The sequence below is a fragment of the Notamacropus eugenii genome, chromosome 6 (genome assembly GCF_028372415.1).
Source record: "Notamacropus eugenii isolate mMacEug1 chromosome 6, mMacEug1.pri_v2, whole genome shotgun sequence".
NCBI lineage: Eukaryota > Metazoa > Chordata > Mammalia > Diprotodontia > Macropodidae > Notamacropus > Notamacropus eugenii.
Genome location: NC_092877.1, coordinates 358838928 through 358856295, shown reverse-complemented (window position 1 = coordinate 358856295; position 17368 = coordinate 358838928). Strand labels below are relative to the sequence as shown.

The 17368-nt window shown below is 36.9% G+C and overlaps 1 pseudogene; it reads left to right on the top strand.

Moving 5' to 3' along the window:
* The first annotated feature begins 2859 nt into the window (after positions 1-2859).
* Positions 2860-4564, top strand: LOC140511777 (coiled-coil domain-containing protein 102A pseudogene; annotated as a pseudogene).
* The last annotated feature ends 12804 nt before the right edge of the window (positions 4565-17368 follow it).

Sequence of the window (17368 nt, the reverse complement as noted above, 5' to 3'; positions counted from 1 at the left end):
CGGTACCCTCTGGGCCCCTTACAAGATGTGGTATAGATTAAATTACTTTTCATGTCATTCTTACCTCTGAAATGACAAGACTCGGGAAATGCTTTGTATCTGCTACATTGATTATATCAGCAATTTATAAGCGAACTGAAGAGACAAAATTGTAAGAAAAGATATTCATTGTGAATTTTATTTCATTTTGAAAGTAATAATTTATGTTGAAAGCAATACATTTTGAAAAATATATTAATATTAAATAATAATATTTAATTCTTCAGTCACACACACACACACAAACCCACACATGTATAGTTTATTTAGGAGTTGTCAGTAACTCTGCTCACTTGACTCACCCTCTCAATGTCCTTGCAGAGTGGAGGTTGATCTTCATGTTTTCATGATAATTTCAAAAATAGCTGTTATCACAGTCCACTTCAAGGAGGACAGGAATTGAATAACTGGCAATGGGTAAGGCATGTATCTTAAATTGTCAGAGGAGATATACTTGAAAACGGTTGGTCATATAAAGAGTATTTTGTATTAAAATTAAATGGAAACACTTCACTTCTATAACTCCTTGTCCCACTCCTTGTCACCGAGCTGAACAAGCTGCCACCAACAACTTTTTTCTCCTACTATTTATTACATAATTAACCTTCTGTCACCTGTAGTTCATAGCACTCAGTCTGGCACATAGTAGTCACATGAAGTGATGAGAGTTCAATAGCTAGCTAGCTAGAAATATAGATAGACTTTTATGAGTTAAACATGGAGATAAATTCTACGGCTACAAATCCAAGAAAGTAAGACAGTATCTAATCTCAGAAGCTTATATACTATGAGGTAAGAAAACCTATAAAGAGGAGGTTGAAAGTTAAAGTAGGGAACAGGAAGTATAAGGCAATTAGTGATTAGGAGGAAGCAATTCCAGAGCCTGGAGTTCAGAAAAAGGTGAAGCATTGCTGAGAACCTTCCCAAAATAGTAGTCTGGGTAGGAAATCGATAATCAGGAGAAAGAAGATTAATGCAAATATTCCTGCAGAATAGTGATAATAATTATGATGATAACAATGAAAATGATAATGGTAGTAATGATGACTATGATGATGAAAATTGTTGATAGATTAGTAGAATCATTGACTTTGGGCCCCAACATTTCTCTTTTATGATAGTAAATTTCATCAAGAACCAAAAGCTACAGAAATATTATAATGCTTTCAATGATATCTACCTCTTGAAAAATGTTAATTTTATCCATAATATTTAATTCTAAGTGACCAAATTTATGCTTTACTAGCATGTTTCACATTTATTTTTTAATTTTATATTTATGTCTCCTTAAAGAGTCAAAAACTTTTGAATCCATGTTAAAATGAAAAAAAAATTCATTTTTTGCTGTGATATGTTACAATGGGCAGAGTGTAAGTCCCACAGTTTACATAGGCACCAGTTCAAAACCCACCTCTGACATTTCTTATTTTTGTTCCAGGGCCAGTCATTTCATCCCTCTTGGTCATAGTTCTGCCATTTGTAAAATGGGTTAATAATGCTTGCACTAAAACTTTTAAGATTGTTTAGGGGAACACAATTTACTAGTCATAAAGGTAGTGTACATGTGAACCTTTTTGTAAATATCATTAATATTAGTGATAAATGAAAAAAAAGGTGAGAACAAGAAGGGAAAAGAAGGGACAGAGATTTATATAAATATCCACAATAATATTAATTTATTCATTCAGTCACACACACATATTCCTTCAATAAAGATAGGTATGCTGTCTCTACTAGTTGCAATGTTCATACTCTTAATAAACTATAATTACTTCGATATAATGTGGTAAGATCCAACTTCTAGATATTTTTTTCAAAATAGTACATGGATGCATATTAGGCCACTGTTGTTGGATTGTGGTGGTTGCCTTTTGGTTCTGAAGCAGGAATTCCACTAGATTAGGTGAACTCCCAGTAAGGAAACTCCATCCACTTAAGCAGTTGAGAAAATATACACACACTGTGTATGTGTATGTGTGCATATGTATGTGTATGTGTATATCTAAGTATATGTACACATACATATGTAAGTATATGAATATATACACACATATACATACACATGTATGTGTTTTGGTATATCTATATATGAACAAATAAATGCATATTTACATATATATGTATATATGTGCATATAAATGGATGTGTATATATGAAAGAAAATGTCCCATGATTAACATCATTTCAGTTATTTATATGTTATATGCCATGTGATAATGTATGTAATTATACATTATTGTATAAATTATATAAAATTGTAAAACTTAAAATGATACTAACTGTGACACATTTTTCTTCATTATTTAGTTATCATATGTAAACATTATTCACCACTTACAACTAGTTAGGATGCTTTGTGTCTTGGAAATCAACAAACAATAATATCATTTGAATGATAGTTTCCTGTTATATTAAAAAAAAAAAAACAATAAAAGGCCCAAAGCCCGCTCTGTTCTGCATTCCATGGGACTGAGCTGAGCTGAGCCAGCTGGGCTGGGCCAGGATGGACAGTGAGCAAGGTGGCCCAGTATCTCAGGACACCTCTGTGAAGGAGTCAACTGGCCATTCCTAGCTGGACAGTGAGGGCATGATCAGCTGTTGCCATCAGTCACCACACAGGGACAGGACCCCAACCAGGCATGCAACCTGAAAGACCCCTGTAAGGATCACAATGATCAGCCAGAGGTGACACCCCACCCTGTTTGCTGGGTCAAGTGCTGCTATTTCCAGAATCAGCTTGAGTTGATGCTCTGATTCAAGTCTGCACTGGTGCCACCAGCCAAGTCTGGAGTGTGGGTCCTGCTGTTTGGCACATGCACCATGAGTCACAGTGTCAGCTCCAGGCTGGCTGACTCCATGAGCAGCCTCTTGAACATCCTGGGCAGCCCTTCACCTGAGCAGATGGGCCTAGCTGACTCCCTGCCCCCCACCCCATAGAGTGGTACCCCATCTCCAGGGCCCCCACAGCTGCCACTGTTGCCTGGTGGGTCCCCGGGGTTGGATGGTGACTGGGAGAGCAGAGAAGAGATGCATCTTCGAGAACTGGAGGAGGCCCAGGCCCGGGCAACCCAGATGGAGAAGACCATGTGCTGGTGGTCAGATTGCACAGCCAGTTGGAGGGATAAATGGAGTAAGGTGAGAGCTGAATGCAACAAGGCATGGGAAGAGGTGCGCCAACTTTGGCAGAGGCTGGGATTGACTAAAGAGCTGACAGCCCAGCGGGATCTGCAATGCTGAACCAGAGTGAACAGCTGAGCAAGGAGGTGGCTCAACTTAAGGGGGCCTGGCTGCAGGAGGAGGGAGAAGGGGAGAACCATCAAGAGGGAGAGGAGGCTCATGAAGAGGAGAAGGGTAGGAGAAGGAGAAGGAGCTAGACAATAGGGTGGCCTCAGAGAAAGGGAGTCAGGGGGGTGGCCCGGAGCAGGAGGCTGTGCGCAATGTAGACTTTGAAAAGCCAGCCAAGAATAAGGAGCTGGAACTGATGGAGAACCTTCTGAAGAGTAAGCAAGAGGGGCCTGAGAACTGAGAGGCATGAAGCATGGGGAATGTCCATGATACTTTCAGCCTGCAGGAGCGAAGCTGACTGCTGCGGGAGGAGGTGTCCACCATGGAAGAGGATGTCACCAAGGCGACTGTCCTGAAGCTTTGGCTGGATGAGTCTCAGAAGGTGCTGCTTAAGGAATGAGAGGATAACCTGTCACTGAGCAAGAACTTTGAAAAACTGGAAGGGGAGCTCAGCCAGTGGAAGATCAAATATGAGCAGCTAAGGAAAAACAAGCAGGAAGTACTGAAGCAGCTCAACATCCTTAAAGAAATGCACCAGGATGAACTGGGCCGCATGTCAGAGGACCTGGAAGATGAACTCGGGGCTCGGTCCAGCATGGACAAAAAGATAGCAGACCTTCGGAGTGAGATGGAGTGTCTGCAGGCAAAGAATGCTGCCAAGCGGGGCTGCCAAGAGTGGCTCAAGACAGAGAAGCTGAATCTTGAGAAGGTAAACAAGAAGCTTCCAGCCCAGATTGAAGACTTAGAGGAGGTGCTAGCCCGAAAGCCGCGTCAGACAGCCAGCACCCTGGACTCGGACCTCAAGGCCATCAAGGCTGAATGGTTTGAGAAGAATAAGGATATGGCAGACCTCAAACATGTGCATACCAGGCTGAAGAAGTAGTACCAGGAGAAGATGGCAGAACTGGCCCATGCAAACCGGCGGGTGGAACAACATGAGGGTAAGGTCAAGAAGCTGAAGCTAGGGGTGGAGGAACTGAAGAAGGAGCTGGCCCAAGCTGAAGATGAGCTAGATGAGGCCCATAATCAGGCTCAGAAGCTGCAGAGGTCCCTAGATGAACAAACAGAGTATCGTGAGAATCTGTAAGTGCAGCTGGAGCATCTGCAATCAAGGCTCAACCAGCAGCAGAATGCCCCACCCTTTGGAAAGATCCGGAGTTCTCGGTTTGGGACTGAAGAGTCTGGGGATGATACAAGTGACCTGGATGAGGAGGAGGACATACAGATCCAAGTTCCTTAGTGCAAGGGAAGGAGGTGGGAAGGGCCAGCCTACATCAACGAACTTTGCTTGGGCCGACTCTTTGGGAACTGCAGGTGGTCCTTTTTTGGTGTCGACAGTCCTGGGGCTGGACTGGGAAGGCCAGGATAGAGCAGGAATCTGCTTGGAATTTGGCCCTTGCCAGGCTGAGGGTAGGGTGCACCTTACTCAGGACAGGCAAAGGTGATCCAGTAGACCCACTTGGCCAGATTTCCTTCCCCTTGTCTCCCAGCCGATTCCTCCTATTCTTCTTCCCGTCCTTTCTCCCCTAGCCTTCACCCTACCCTCAACCTTCTGCAAAATCAACAAGGACATACTAAACATAAAATAATATTTTATTGGGCCATTAAATAGTACACTGGGAGTTAAGACTGACCAGGGTCCTGCCTATCCAATTCCCTAAAATGGTGGGTGATGTGTTGTATTATATATATATATGTATATATGTATATATGTATATGCATATATTATATGCATACATGCATACATGCATGTGTGTACTTGTACCTGTTTTATTTTTATAAACACATAAACTAAGGGAATGGCTGGCTGCTGTTAAGAGGATTTATGGATTCAACTCAGACTCCCTCTCCCCAGATTGGGGTATGCTTTTGGAATTTTGCATGAAAAGTAGGAAGCCGTTGGGAAGACCAATGCTACCCTAGCTCCAGAGGCTTGATGGGACAGAGGAGTGGGTCAACAAACACATTTTGACAAATCCACACTTTTTAAAAAATAAACTGCGTTAAGATAAAAAGAAAATAATTAAAAAAAATACAACAAAAAGATTCATTCCTCCACTGTCACAAAATGAAGACTTTTCTACTACCCCATAGGAAACTTGTGTCCACAATTGAACAAGCTGAATAAATGACTTCTGCGAGTTTGTCTGGAATATTTGTTAAAAAAAAAATAATATCATTTGATTCTATGAAGGACATCAAAGAGGTCTTTGAATAATGAAGAAAACAGTAGAAATTAAATAAACCTGATAGCTTTTATTTGTTTTATTTCCAAGATATTTTATGACCCAACAGTGGTTGCAGTGTTTCCCTAATTTTTGCTATAAAAGAGAAGTAAAACAACAGTTTATTGTAGCAATGCTTCATATTGCCCTACTTCTGTAAATTGTCTTTAAGCTCTAGGGTAAAGAGGAGAGCATTCATGTTTTTAAATGGGATACAAAAGCTGTTCCTTTGCTGGAGCAGCTAGGGCATAAATTGCTACATGGAGACTATCCTAAATGTCTCAACATATTGCTGCTCAGCAAATTGTAAACATGGCTTGTTTTACTTTCCGCCATTTTAGTTAGAATTTCTCCTGAATGTTTAAGGGTACATTGTAAGTCATTACAATTTTTTTACTTCCCCAGGAACTTATTCTGCTAGTTCACCTTCCACATCTCATAATACAATTTTGTCAGTTTTCAAGGTATTTTCCAAAGGTTAATTAAGTCACAGTGCCTCTAGGGTGAAGGCTGGCAAGGAGAAAGGAAGCTAGAAAGAATTAAGCAAATTGTTCATGTTAAAATTATGGGTAAGTGGTTAAATATGAAATCACTATTATAGTAGACACCTTATTTGAAGGCAAAAATAGCTCCCATTTATAAAGTACTTTAAAGTAAAATAAAAAAAAAAAACTTCAAAAATGTTATCTCATTCTCACAGCAACACTGGGATTTAGGTGCTATTATCACCCTTACTTTACAGTTAGGAAAACTGAGGCTGAGACAATTGCTTGTCCAAGATGACACAAATAGCTAAATGTCTGGGGCTGGATTTGAGTTCAAGAATTTGTGATGTTGAATCCAGCACTCTTTCAATGGTATCATTTTGTTTTCTCACATTGTAAGTGGTGTGAAGCCTTACCTTAAGACAAGGTCACAGAATCACAAAAGCTTAATTTGAAAGGAACTCAGAAGCTATCTCATCCAAATTGGAACTAAACAAAAATCCCCTAGACCACCTATCAGATTGATGATGATCACTCTTTCAATAAAACTACCTCTTGGAGGAGTTCATTATATTCCAATCACATTTCCAAAGTAATATCATGAAATTATTCCAGTCTTCTTGGGAGCATCTAGGTGGAGCAGTGAATAGAGTTCTGGGCCTGGATTTAAGATAACCTAACTCAAATTCAGTTTTAGTCACTTACTAGTTATATCACCCTGATAAAGTCAACCTCTATTTTCCTCAGTGTTCTCATGTGTAAAATACAGAATATAACAACACCTACTTGTGAGGTTTATTGTGAGCATGAAATGTGGTAATAAGTATAAAGTTCTTAGCACATTGCCTTACTATAAAGTAAGAGTTTAGGAAGGTGAAGGCAAGGTGGCAGAGTGAAAACAGACATTCACCTGTGGTAATCCACAAATTCCTTCAAATATTCCTAAGAAATGAATCTGAATGAATTTTAGGGCTGTAGAATCCACTGGGAGACAGAGTGGGGCAGATATGTAGCCCAAGATGGCCCAAAAGATTGATTGGAAGGATCTGCTACACCAGGCTGAGGGAATGGAGAAAGTACAGGAGGAACCAGCACAAAGGTGGCCATAGCTGAACTGGAACAGCCTTGGGTTCTCTGAATCACCAACGACAGTTAAGATTCCTAAGACACTCAGAATATAATGGGTGATAATCCAGCAGAACTAGGCTCAGGGCTCACAAGAGCTGCAGTGGCCACTCCTGGGGCTATCAACCCACAGAATAAATGTTTGGAAATCACCTAATTGAACTTTCAGGAGCCAAGATGATGGAGTAAACTGTAAGTGCTCTCACCTTTCCTGGTTAACCTTGAAAAACTCAGAGAATATTGTCCCAGGAAAAATCCTGGAATAGTGGAGCCAACAGAAGGGGTAAATAGTCTTTTAACTCAGAAGGCTAGGGAGGCCACCTGGAAGGGTCCCTCTTGCTGTGGCTACAGGGGAACAGTGTAGGACCAGAAGTGTCCCAGCAAGCCCCAACAAAGAGGACCAACAGGAGAACCTGAACCCGAGGGAGGGTAGAGCTGGTAAGCACCAACACCAGAAACCCATATATACCTTAACACAGCCAGGGGGATTGGGCAGACACTAGCCCAGACAGAGTTAGTGCACCTCTAGGGGAGCAGGCGACCTCCAGAGGCCAGACAACTCCTCTCCCACACCTCGATCAGTGAACTTAAGTGTAATCTTGGGGAAATTCGAACTTCACCTGACCTCGATCTTGGCACACACCAGGCAGCTCAGTACCAGATAAGCCACAGCATTTTGTAGTTTCTATATAGTAGTTCAAAGAACCAGAGCTCACAGAACACAAAGGCAGTAACCAGGACCTTAGTTCCCAGTAGAAGAAACATGGGACATAGCCCCTGTGCCCCAAAAGAAGAGATCCACAGCAAAAGAAAGGAAAAAGACAATCACCTGGAGCAATAAGTAAATTAGAAATGCAAAGACCATCAAATATAATTACAGGATAGGGAAGAACAGAATACGAATTCAGAAGAGAATAGTATTGATACTTTAGTCACATTTGAAACTTCATAAGGGAGTATGAACTGATCTCAAGCCCAAAACCCGTTATTGAAAAAGATCAAGAAGGATTTTCAAAGCCAAATTAAAGTGGTAGAAGAAAAATTTACCAAGGATTTTAAAATCACAATCAGCTCCTTAAAAAGTATAATTGGCCAAATTAATAAGGAGACAAAAAATTTAATTGGAGAAAAGTAACTCTTTAAAAAATGAAGTACAAATACTAAGTGAAGAAAACAATTTGCTAGAAATTAGTGACTCCATGAGGCACCCATAGTCAGTCAAAATCTAAAGAATGAAAAAATAGAAGAAAACGTAAAATATCTCATTGGAAAAACAACTGACCTGGAAAATAAATCCAGAAGAGAAAATATAAGAAAGATTGGTCTGCCAGAAAGCAATGATGAAAAAAAGAGCCTAGACAGTGTCTTTCAAGAAATCATCCATAAAACCTGCTCTGAGGTACAAGACCCAGGGGACAACATAATTTTTGAAAGAATCTACTGATCACGTCCTGAAAGAGGTCCCAAATTGAAAACACCAAAGAATATAGTTGCCAAATTCGAGAATTATCAGGTCAAGGAGAAAATATTACAAGCATTTAGAAAGAAACAATTCAAATATCTAGGAAATAAAGTCAGAATCATACAGAACTTGCAACTTCTGCATTAAAAGATTGGATGGGTTGGAATATGATATTCCGTAAGGCAAAAGAGCTTGGACTACAACCAAGGATCAACTACCCAGAAAGATTGAGCATAATCTTTCAGGCAAGGAGATAGACATTCAATGAAATGAGGGATTTCCAGACATTCTTGTTGAAAAGGCCAGAGCTCAATACAAAATTTAATTTTCAAATACAAGATACAAAAGAGGAATAAAAAGGTAAATGGGAAAATAAAAAAAGTGATATTCAATAAGGGAAAACAATTTACATCCTTATGTAGGAGGATGATACTTATTGATCTTGAGATTGTATATTTATTACAACATTCAAAAGGGATAGATAGATACATAGATAGGTACATAGATACACAGATAGACACAGGGTGCTGATATAAATTAACTGATGTCATGATACAACACCTAATTATGGAGTGTGAAGGGGGAAGAAGAAAGGAGGAGGCAGAAAAGGATAAAATACATCACATGAAAAGACACACAAAGCATTACAGTAGAGGGAAAAGGGAGGGGGATGAGGATCAGAATTGGTTCAAGGAGGGAATAACATTCTCAGTTAATTTGTACTTCAGGAAGTAGTAGGGGAAAGGGGAAAGAAAAGTAGGGGGTTGATAGAAGGGAGGGAAGACTGATGAAGGAGGTATCTAAAGAAAAACCCTTTTGAGGAGGCAAAGGGACAAGAGAAAGCACAAAGAAGTGGGGTGGAATAGGATGGAGAGAAAGAAACAGATAGTAATCATAACTGTGAAAGTGAATGGAATGAATTCTCTCCTAAGTCAGATGTGGATAGTAGAACAGATTAAAAACCATAGTCCTACAATATGTTGTTTACAAGAAACACATTTGAAATAGGGAGACACACACGTTAAAGGTAAAAGGCTGGAGCAGAATATATTATGCTTCAGCTGAAGTAAAAATAAAAAAAAAGCAGAGGTAGGATCCTAATCTCAGACAAAAGCGAAAGAACAAACAGTTCTAATCAAAATAGATGAGAAATGAAAGTACATCATGCTAAAAGGCACCACAGACAATAAAGCAATATCATTACTAAACATATGTGCACCAAGTGATATAGCATCCAAATCTTAGAGGAGAAGTTAGGTGAATAAATAGGCAGCAAACAATACTGGGGTATCTCAACATCCCCCTCTCTGAACTTGATAAATCTAAACTGAAAATAAACAAACAAATAAATAAAAAAGAAGTTAAAGAGTTGAACAGAATTCTGGACAAGTAGATATGATAGATCTCTAGAGAAAATGGAATGAGGTTAGAAAGGAATATAACTTTTCTCAGCAGACATGTGCTGGGGCACAAAAACCTCACAATCTGGTGCAGAAAGACAGAAATATTCAATGCATGCTTTGCAGATCAAGATGCAATAAAATTATATGCAATAAAGTGCAATGAAAAGATAAACCAAAATTAAATTAGAAATTAAATAATTTCATCCTAAAGAATTAGTGGGTCAAACAAGAAATCATAGAAACAATTAATAACTTCACTCAAGAGAATGGCAATAATGAGATAACATACCGAAATTTATGGGATACAATAAAGGCAGTTCTTAGGGGAAATTTTATATCTCTGATTGCTTACATGAATAAAATAAAGAGGAGATTAATGAAATAGATATGAAACTGAAAGAGCTAGAAAAAGAAAAAATTGAAAATCTCAATTAAACACCAAGTTAGAAATACTGATAAAAGGAGAAATTAATAAAACTGAAATTAAGGAAACTATTGAACTAATAAATAATACTAAGAGCTGGCTTTTTGAAGCAATAAAGTTGATAAACCTTTGATCAACCTGATTACAACAGAAAGAAGAAAACCAAATTATCAGTATCAAAAATGGAAAGGGTGAATTCACCTCCAAAGAAAAGGAAATTAAAACAATAATTAGAAATTATTTTGCCCAATTGCATGACAATAAAGTTGACAATCTTAGTGAAATGAATGAATATTAACAAAAATATAAATTTCTTAGATTAACAGAAAAAGGAAGTAAAGTAGTTAAATAACATCATCTCAAAAAAGAAACTGAACAAGCTGTTAATGACCTCCCTAGGAAAAAATCTCCTAGACTAGATGGATTTACAAGTGAATTCTATCAATCATTTAAAGAACAGTTATCTCCCATACTATACAGGTTATTTGGGAAAACTCGTGAAGAAGGAATCCTACCAAATTCTTTTTTATGATTCAAATATGATACTGATATCTAATCTGGGAAGAGGCAAAACAGAAGAAAATCATAGACCGATTTCCCTAATGAATGTAGATGTAAACATTTTAAATAACATATTAGCAAAAAAGATTACAGCAACTTATCACTAGAATAATACACTTTGGTCAAGTAGAATTTATACTGGGAATGAGGGATTGATTCAAAACTATCAGGATAATTGATCATATCAATAACAAAACTTACAAAAACCATATGATTATCTCAATAGATGCAGAAAAAACCTTTGACAAAATACAATACCCATTCTTATTGAAAACACTGGAGAGTATAGGAATAAAAGGATCCTCCCCCTAAAACAATAAGTAGTATCTGCCTAAAATGATGAGCAAGCATTATATGTAATGAGAATAAGCTAAGTTCATTTCCAATAAGATTTGGGATGAGACAAGGATGTCCTTTATCACTTCTGTTTTTCAGTATGGTACTAGAAATGTTAGCTTTTGCAATAAGAGAAGAAAAAGAAATTGAAAGAATTAAAATAGGCAAAAAAGAAACTAAGTTATCATTCTTTGCAGATAATATGGTAATATACTTATAGAATCCTAGAGAATGAAGTAAAAAAATAGTTGAAATAATAAACAACTTTAGCAAAGTTTCAGGATACAAAATAAGAAATAAGATTCTAAGAAATAGAAGGGTAGATCAGTGGAATAGTTTATGCATACTTGACACAACAGTCAAAAACTTTAGCAGTCTACTGTTTGATAAACCCAGGAACACCAGTTTATGGGATAAGAACTCATTGTTTGAAAAAAAATTACTGGGAAAATTGGAAAATAATGTTTCAGACACTGCAAATAGACCAATGCTTGACACCATATACCAGAATAAATTCCAAATGCGGACATGATCTAGATATAAAAGCTTATACTCTAAACAAATTAGGGGAGCAAGGAATAGTTTATTTGTCAGATTTATGGAGAATGGAGGAATTTATAACCAAGCAAGAGGTAGAGAACATTATGAAATGCAAAATGGATAATTTTCATGATACTAAATTAAACCATTTTTACACAAACAAAACCAATGGAATCAAGATTGAGAAAGAAGTAGAAAACTAGGAAAGAATTTTAACAATTAGTGTTTGTAATAAAGGTCTCATTTTTAACATATAGAGAGAACAGAGTCAAGTTACAAGAATACAAATCATTCCCAAATTGATAAATGGTCAAAAGATATGAATAGGCAGTTTTCAAAGGAACAAATTGAAGGTCTCTAAAGTCATATGAAAAAATGCTCTAAACCAGTATTGGTTAGAGAGATGTAAATTAAAACAACTCTGAGGTACCACATGACACCCATCAGATTAACTAACATGACAAAATAGGAAGATGATAAATGTTGGAGAAGATATGGTAGATTTGGAACATCAATTCATTTGTGGTGGAGTTGTGAGCAGATCCAACCATTTTGGAGAGCAATTTGGAAGTATAAAGGGCTATAAAAATGCCCTTTGACCCAGCAATACTTTTTCTAGGGTTGTATCCCCAAAAGATCATAAAAATGGGGAAAGGACCCACATGTATAAAAATATTTATAGCAGCTCTTTCTTTGGTGGCCAAGAACTGGAAATTGAGGAAATCCCCATCAATTGGGGCAAAGGCAGAGCAAACTGGGGTATATGAATATCATAAAATATGGTTGTGTTATAGGAAATGATGAACATGCGGACTTCAGAAATACCTGGATAGACTTACATGAAGTTATGCTGAGTAAAGTAAGCAAAAGCAGGAGAACATTATACACAATGGTAGCCACAGTAGAGAATGACTGTTTTTGATAGACTTAGTCCTTCACAGCAATGCAAGGACCTAAAATATTTCCAAAGACTTGTGATGCAACATGCCATCCACATCCAGAGAAAGAACTTTGGAGCTGGAACACAGAATGAGGCAGACTGTTTTCTCTTGTATTATGTTTGATTTTGTTTTGTTTGTTTTTCTCATGGTTTCTCCCATTCATTTTAATTCTTCTATGCAACATTACTAATGTGAAAATGTGTTTAATAAGAATGTATATGTAGAACCCAAATAAGATTACATGCCTTATTATGGAGGGAAGGGGAAGGTAGGAAGAGAAAATTTGAAACTTATGTAAGTAATTGTTAAAAACTGAAAGCAAATACATAAACAAATTTGGTGGAAAAATAAAAAAAAGGAATAAAAAAGTGTTAAGTAAAATGTTAACTATTCTTATTATTCAAGAGGTGACTAACTCAGGGTGGAATGTCACATATTTTGTCAAATGCAGCCTTTGGATTGTTTCTGCTGTGTTGTCCTTTTATATTTTAGTAAAGGGTTAATGGGGTGGTAAATCACATAGTAACTGTAATATAAAAATGAATAATCATAACTTAAAATAGCTAATTTTCCTTTTTTTTTCTGGACAAGGGGTTAAGGAGTTGACAGTTACAGAAAGAATCCTTAATCCCAGTTTAAGGATTTATCAAAGCAACATAAACTAGTTTCATTCACTTCTTCCTTAACATCAAATTGAACTGAAACAATAAATATTTCTTTTTTTCAACATTTAATATCATTTTATTTTTTGCAATTACACATAGATAATTTTCAGCATCCACTATACTATTGTGTTTCTCTGTCCTATTTATGACTATGAGTCAAATAATATATTGATATTTTGCTTGCTGAGGCAGACAAGTGGCATGGAAAAAGCATATCCTGGAGTCAGGAAGATTGCAGCTCAAATCTGCCTTGCTAGTTGCATGATAACCCCTGTTTGCCTCAATTTCCTTAGCTGTAAATTCAGGACAATAATAGGTTCTACTTCCTAGGCTTGTTGTGAGTATTAAATGAGATAACACATGTAAAAACTTTTGTAAAATTTGAAAAATGCATTATACTCGGTAACTGTCCTCTTTATAGGTTTAATGGATGCATTGCTACTTTTATGTGAGTTTCCCTTTCACCTGTGTAAATCACATGATACTTCTGTTATTCCATAAAACTCTGATTGCTATATTTCCAAAATTCCTCCAAAGGCATTCTAACCAAAATAGGTGTATTGTCTTTGAATGGATATCAAAGGAGCATTTGTACTGTCCATCTGTTATCCCTTACTATCTCTGTACAAGCATCTTACTTTTCTTCCAATTTCGTTTTCTGGTGACACATTTGACAATTGTTTGTTTATTTTTCCTGAACAATTCTTCAATTGCAAAGTCCTCATGATTGAGAGACATCTCTCCATTGCCATTAATAGTAACTTTAATTCTTCACAAGTCCTGTCAGCTGCTAGTGCTTTCCAATTTGTTGCTATGTTCCATTTATGGTTTCTCTGGTATATATTGATATGAATATGTATTTTCTTTTCTATTGGAACGTAAAACTCCTGAACTTTGGAGTCTGTATGTTCTTGTGTCCCCATTGCATACCAAGGGATCAGAAATTTTAAGTGATTACTGTTAGTCTATTGATTGAGAGACTTGTATTCTACAATTCAGCTATACAGTGTCAGTGGAAAAATACTGATGTTAAATGGATCTTTGTTTTTGCTGTTATTAAAAGTAATTTGCCAAAAGCAATCCCACCCTTTACTCCTACTGCAGGAAAGAGCAAAAAGACCATTCCATCATATCTTAATCCTAGTATCCAACTTTAAGAAAGAGGACTAATAAGAAGTCTCCAATTCCTAGCAATTTTCCCCTTCTCTGAACTGCTGAAGGCCCCTAAAGAATATTACCCTGTGGCCAAGCCTCCAGAGACAATGAAAACCTGGAGGAACTCATTACTCAATGATTAACATAATCTTCTCTATTCATAACTTCCCTATTCCAGTGATTTTTAACCTCTAAATATTATTGAAACATATTCTTTTTCCTTCACAACCAGGTTTCTTACTACCATAACTGTCACCACCAACCACACTCAATGTTCCTATGCTAACTCTGCTCCCCCTTTACATTTTGATTTATTAGTGGATCAAGATGTGGGGAGGGGGGAGCATTGGAATACTCCTTTTTCCCCATTGCCATTTCCAAGTTCTTCTTCCAACGTAATAATAACCTTAATAACATATCCTTTTTTGAGGTTCACTCAATCTATAACTGCCACCCTATTAAAATTCTGATGGTTCATATCTACCAAGACACTCCCTAATTTCCTTCAATGATTTCAAGGCTTCACTAATTGTATTCCTTCTCCTCAATTCCTACTTTCATACTAGAGGACTTCAACTTACATATCTATATTCCCTCCAACATATGTTCCTTAACTTACTCTTTTCAAATGACCTACTCCTTCATCACCTTAAATATGAAGATTGTCATATCCTTGGTCTTGCCTCCACCCACAGATGTACTACTTCCATGCTCATGAACTCTGAAATGCTCTTATCTAATCAGTCTATTTCTATTTCCCTCTGTCTCTTCTCTCACGTCAAACTCTCTTATTTATCCACACTGTGATCTCTGATCACTCAATTTGTTTTTCCCTTGCACCTGGTAACTTCTGAAGTAGTTATTCTCTTGTCTATTACCCACTTTGGCCTCCTTAGTGGGCCATTTCAACTTTACACTGCCTTCTTCTCTTCAGTGCCTTTCAACCTTATTATATCACCAATTCTGTCCTGTCAAACCTCATCCTTGAGTCATTCCCACAATCTACTTCCTATTTTTCTAAACATGCACTAATGAACAAAACTGGGGAAAACAATCATGAAATTGTGTTGACTGAATTTACTACAATTTGATGTTACACAACCTCAGATCCTCAGAGTTTCAAGTCAATCCTTTTATACTTTCCATTATTATTAATATTTTAAATAGAGAAGAAATGACTGATTTGTCGAAAAATAACATTTCAGACAAAAAAGTGCAATCAATCAATAAAATGATTGACAAGCATCTTAAAAAATCAACTCTGAGACAGGCCCTTTGTTCAGTGCTACTTTTATAAAAAGAAAATTGTTCCAGCCATCAACGAGGTTTCATGTTGTAGGGAGAAATCATGTTATATTTAGGAATATAGAAATAAATGAGAAAAAAACATACGAGATGCCTCCTTTCACCCTGAGAAGGGGGCTGGGACTTAAGTAAAAGGTCAGAAAAGAGGTGGAAAACAAGAAAATTTCATCCTGTGAATTAATCCTCTGTAGGGAAACCCTCTTCCATGCAGACTCTGCTATACTGTTTTCCATAATAACACTGAAGACACTTTGTATGCCACATAGCTCCCTGTTTCATATTTATTTTACTATCAATAATAATAAGGCTATTGGGAAAAATGTTTTTCTTTACATGTTTCAAGGAATCCTGTTACTCTCAGAGAAGATTCCCATTATAAACTGAACAGCAAACCTGAATACCCCCTTTCTACAATGGGTTCCTTTCCTTTATTTTTTTTCTTCTACCCCTTCCCTACCCTAGAGATGACTACCATTAGAAAAAATAGGGTGTGTGTATGCGTGTATAAATGTGTGTTTATACACATATGTTTTATGTGTATATACACACATATACGTATATGCACATACACATATATGAAAATTTGTGTATGTATTCATGTACACGTATGTATGTATATGTATATATTCCCCTTTCTCAGTTCTTTCTTTGGAGTCAGATATCGTCTTTCTTTATACTTAATTTAGGTATTTATAATAGTCAAAATTATTCACTCAAAGTCATTCTTAAAATAATATTGCTGTTACTGTACAAAATATTCTCTTGGTTCTGCTTATTTCACTCTTCATAATTTTGTTCAAGTTTTTCCATGTTTTTTTTTTCTAAAGCCATTGAGTTGGGATACAACTTGTTCAACCATTCCCCAATTGTTGGGTCTCTCTCTAATTTTTAGTTCTTTGCCACCACAAAGAGAGGTTTAGTTATTTCTAAAAAAAATAATAATCTGCACCTTCTGGGAAAAACAAAATTACTGTTAGAATATTTTGGTGTAAACTCATCAGTTTCCATTTAATTTGAGACATTTGATTTTATTAATAAACATAGTGAAAATATACATATAACTGATTGGGTACCAAACATTCAGTCAGGAAAAGAAGCCTTCCTAAAGACTAATCAGAGGCTCAGTAGTGGCTTCTTACCCATCATTTTTGCTTTGAATTCCTGCACACCCCTTCTATCCTCAATTTACTATACAAAGGGGATTCACCAGTCCCAATACATTCAAAGCAAAGTACACATACTTACCCACACAGGAATCCAGACATCAGCACTGGTGTAATATGGTTGTGACATTCTCCAGAATGTATCAAATCATCTCTGACTATATACCTGTAGAGCCCACTTTCTCTTGTTGTGATAATAATATACCTCCACACAAATCAAAATATTATTCCATTTCCTTTCTTCCCACCTTATT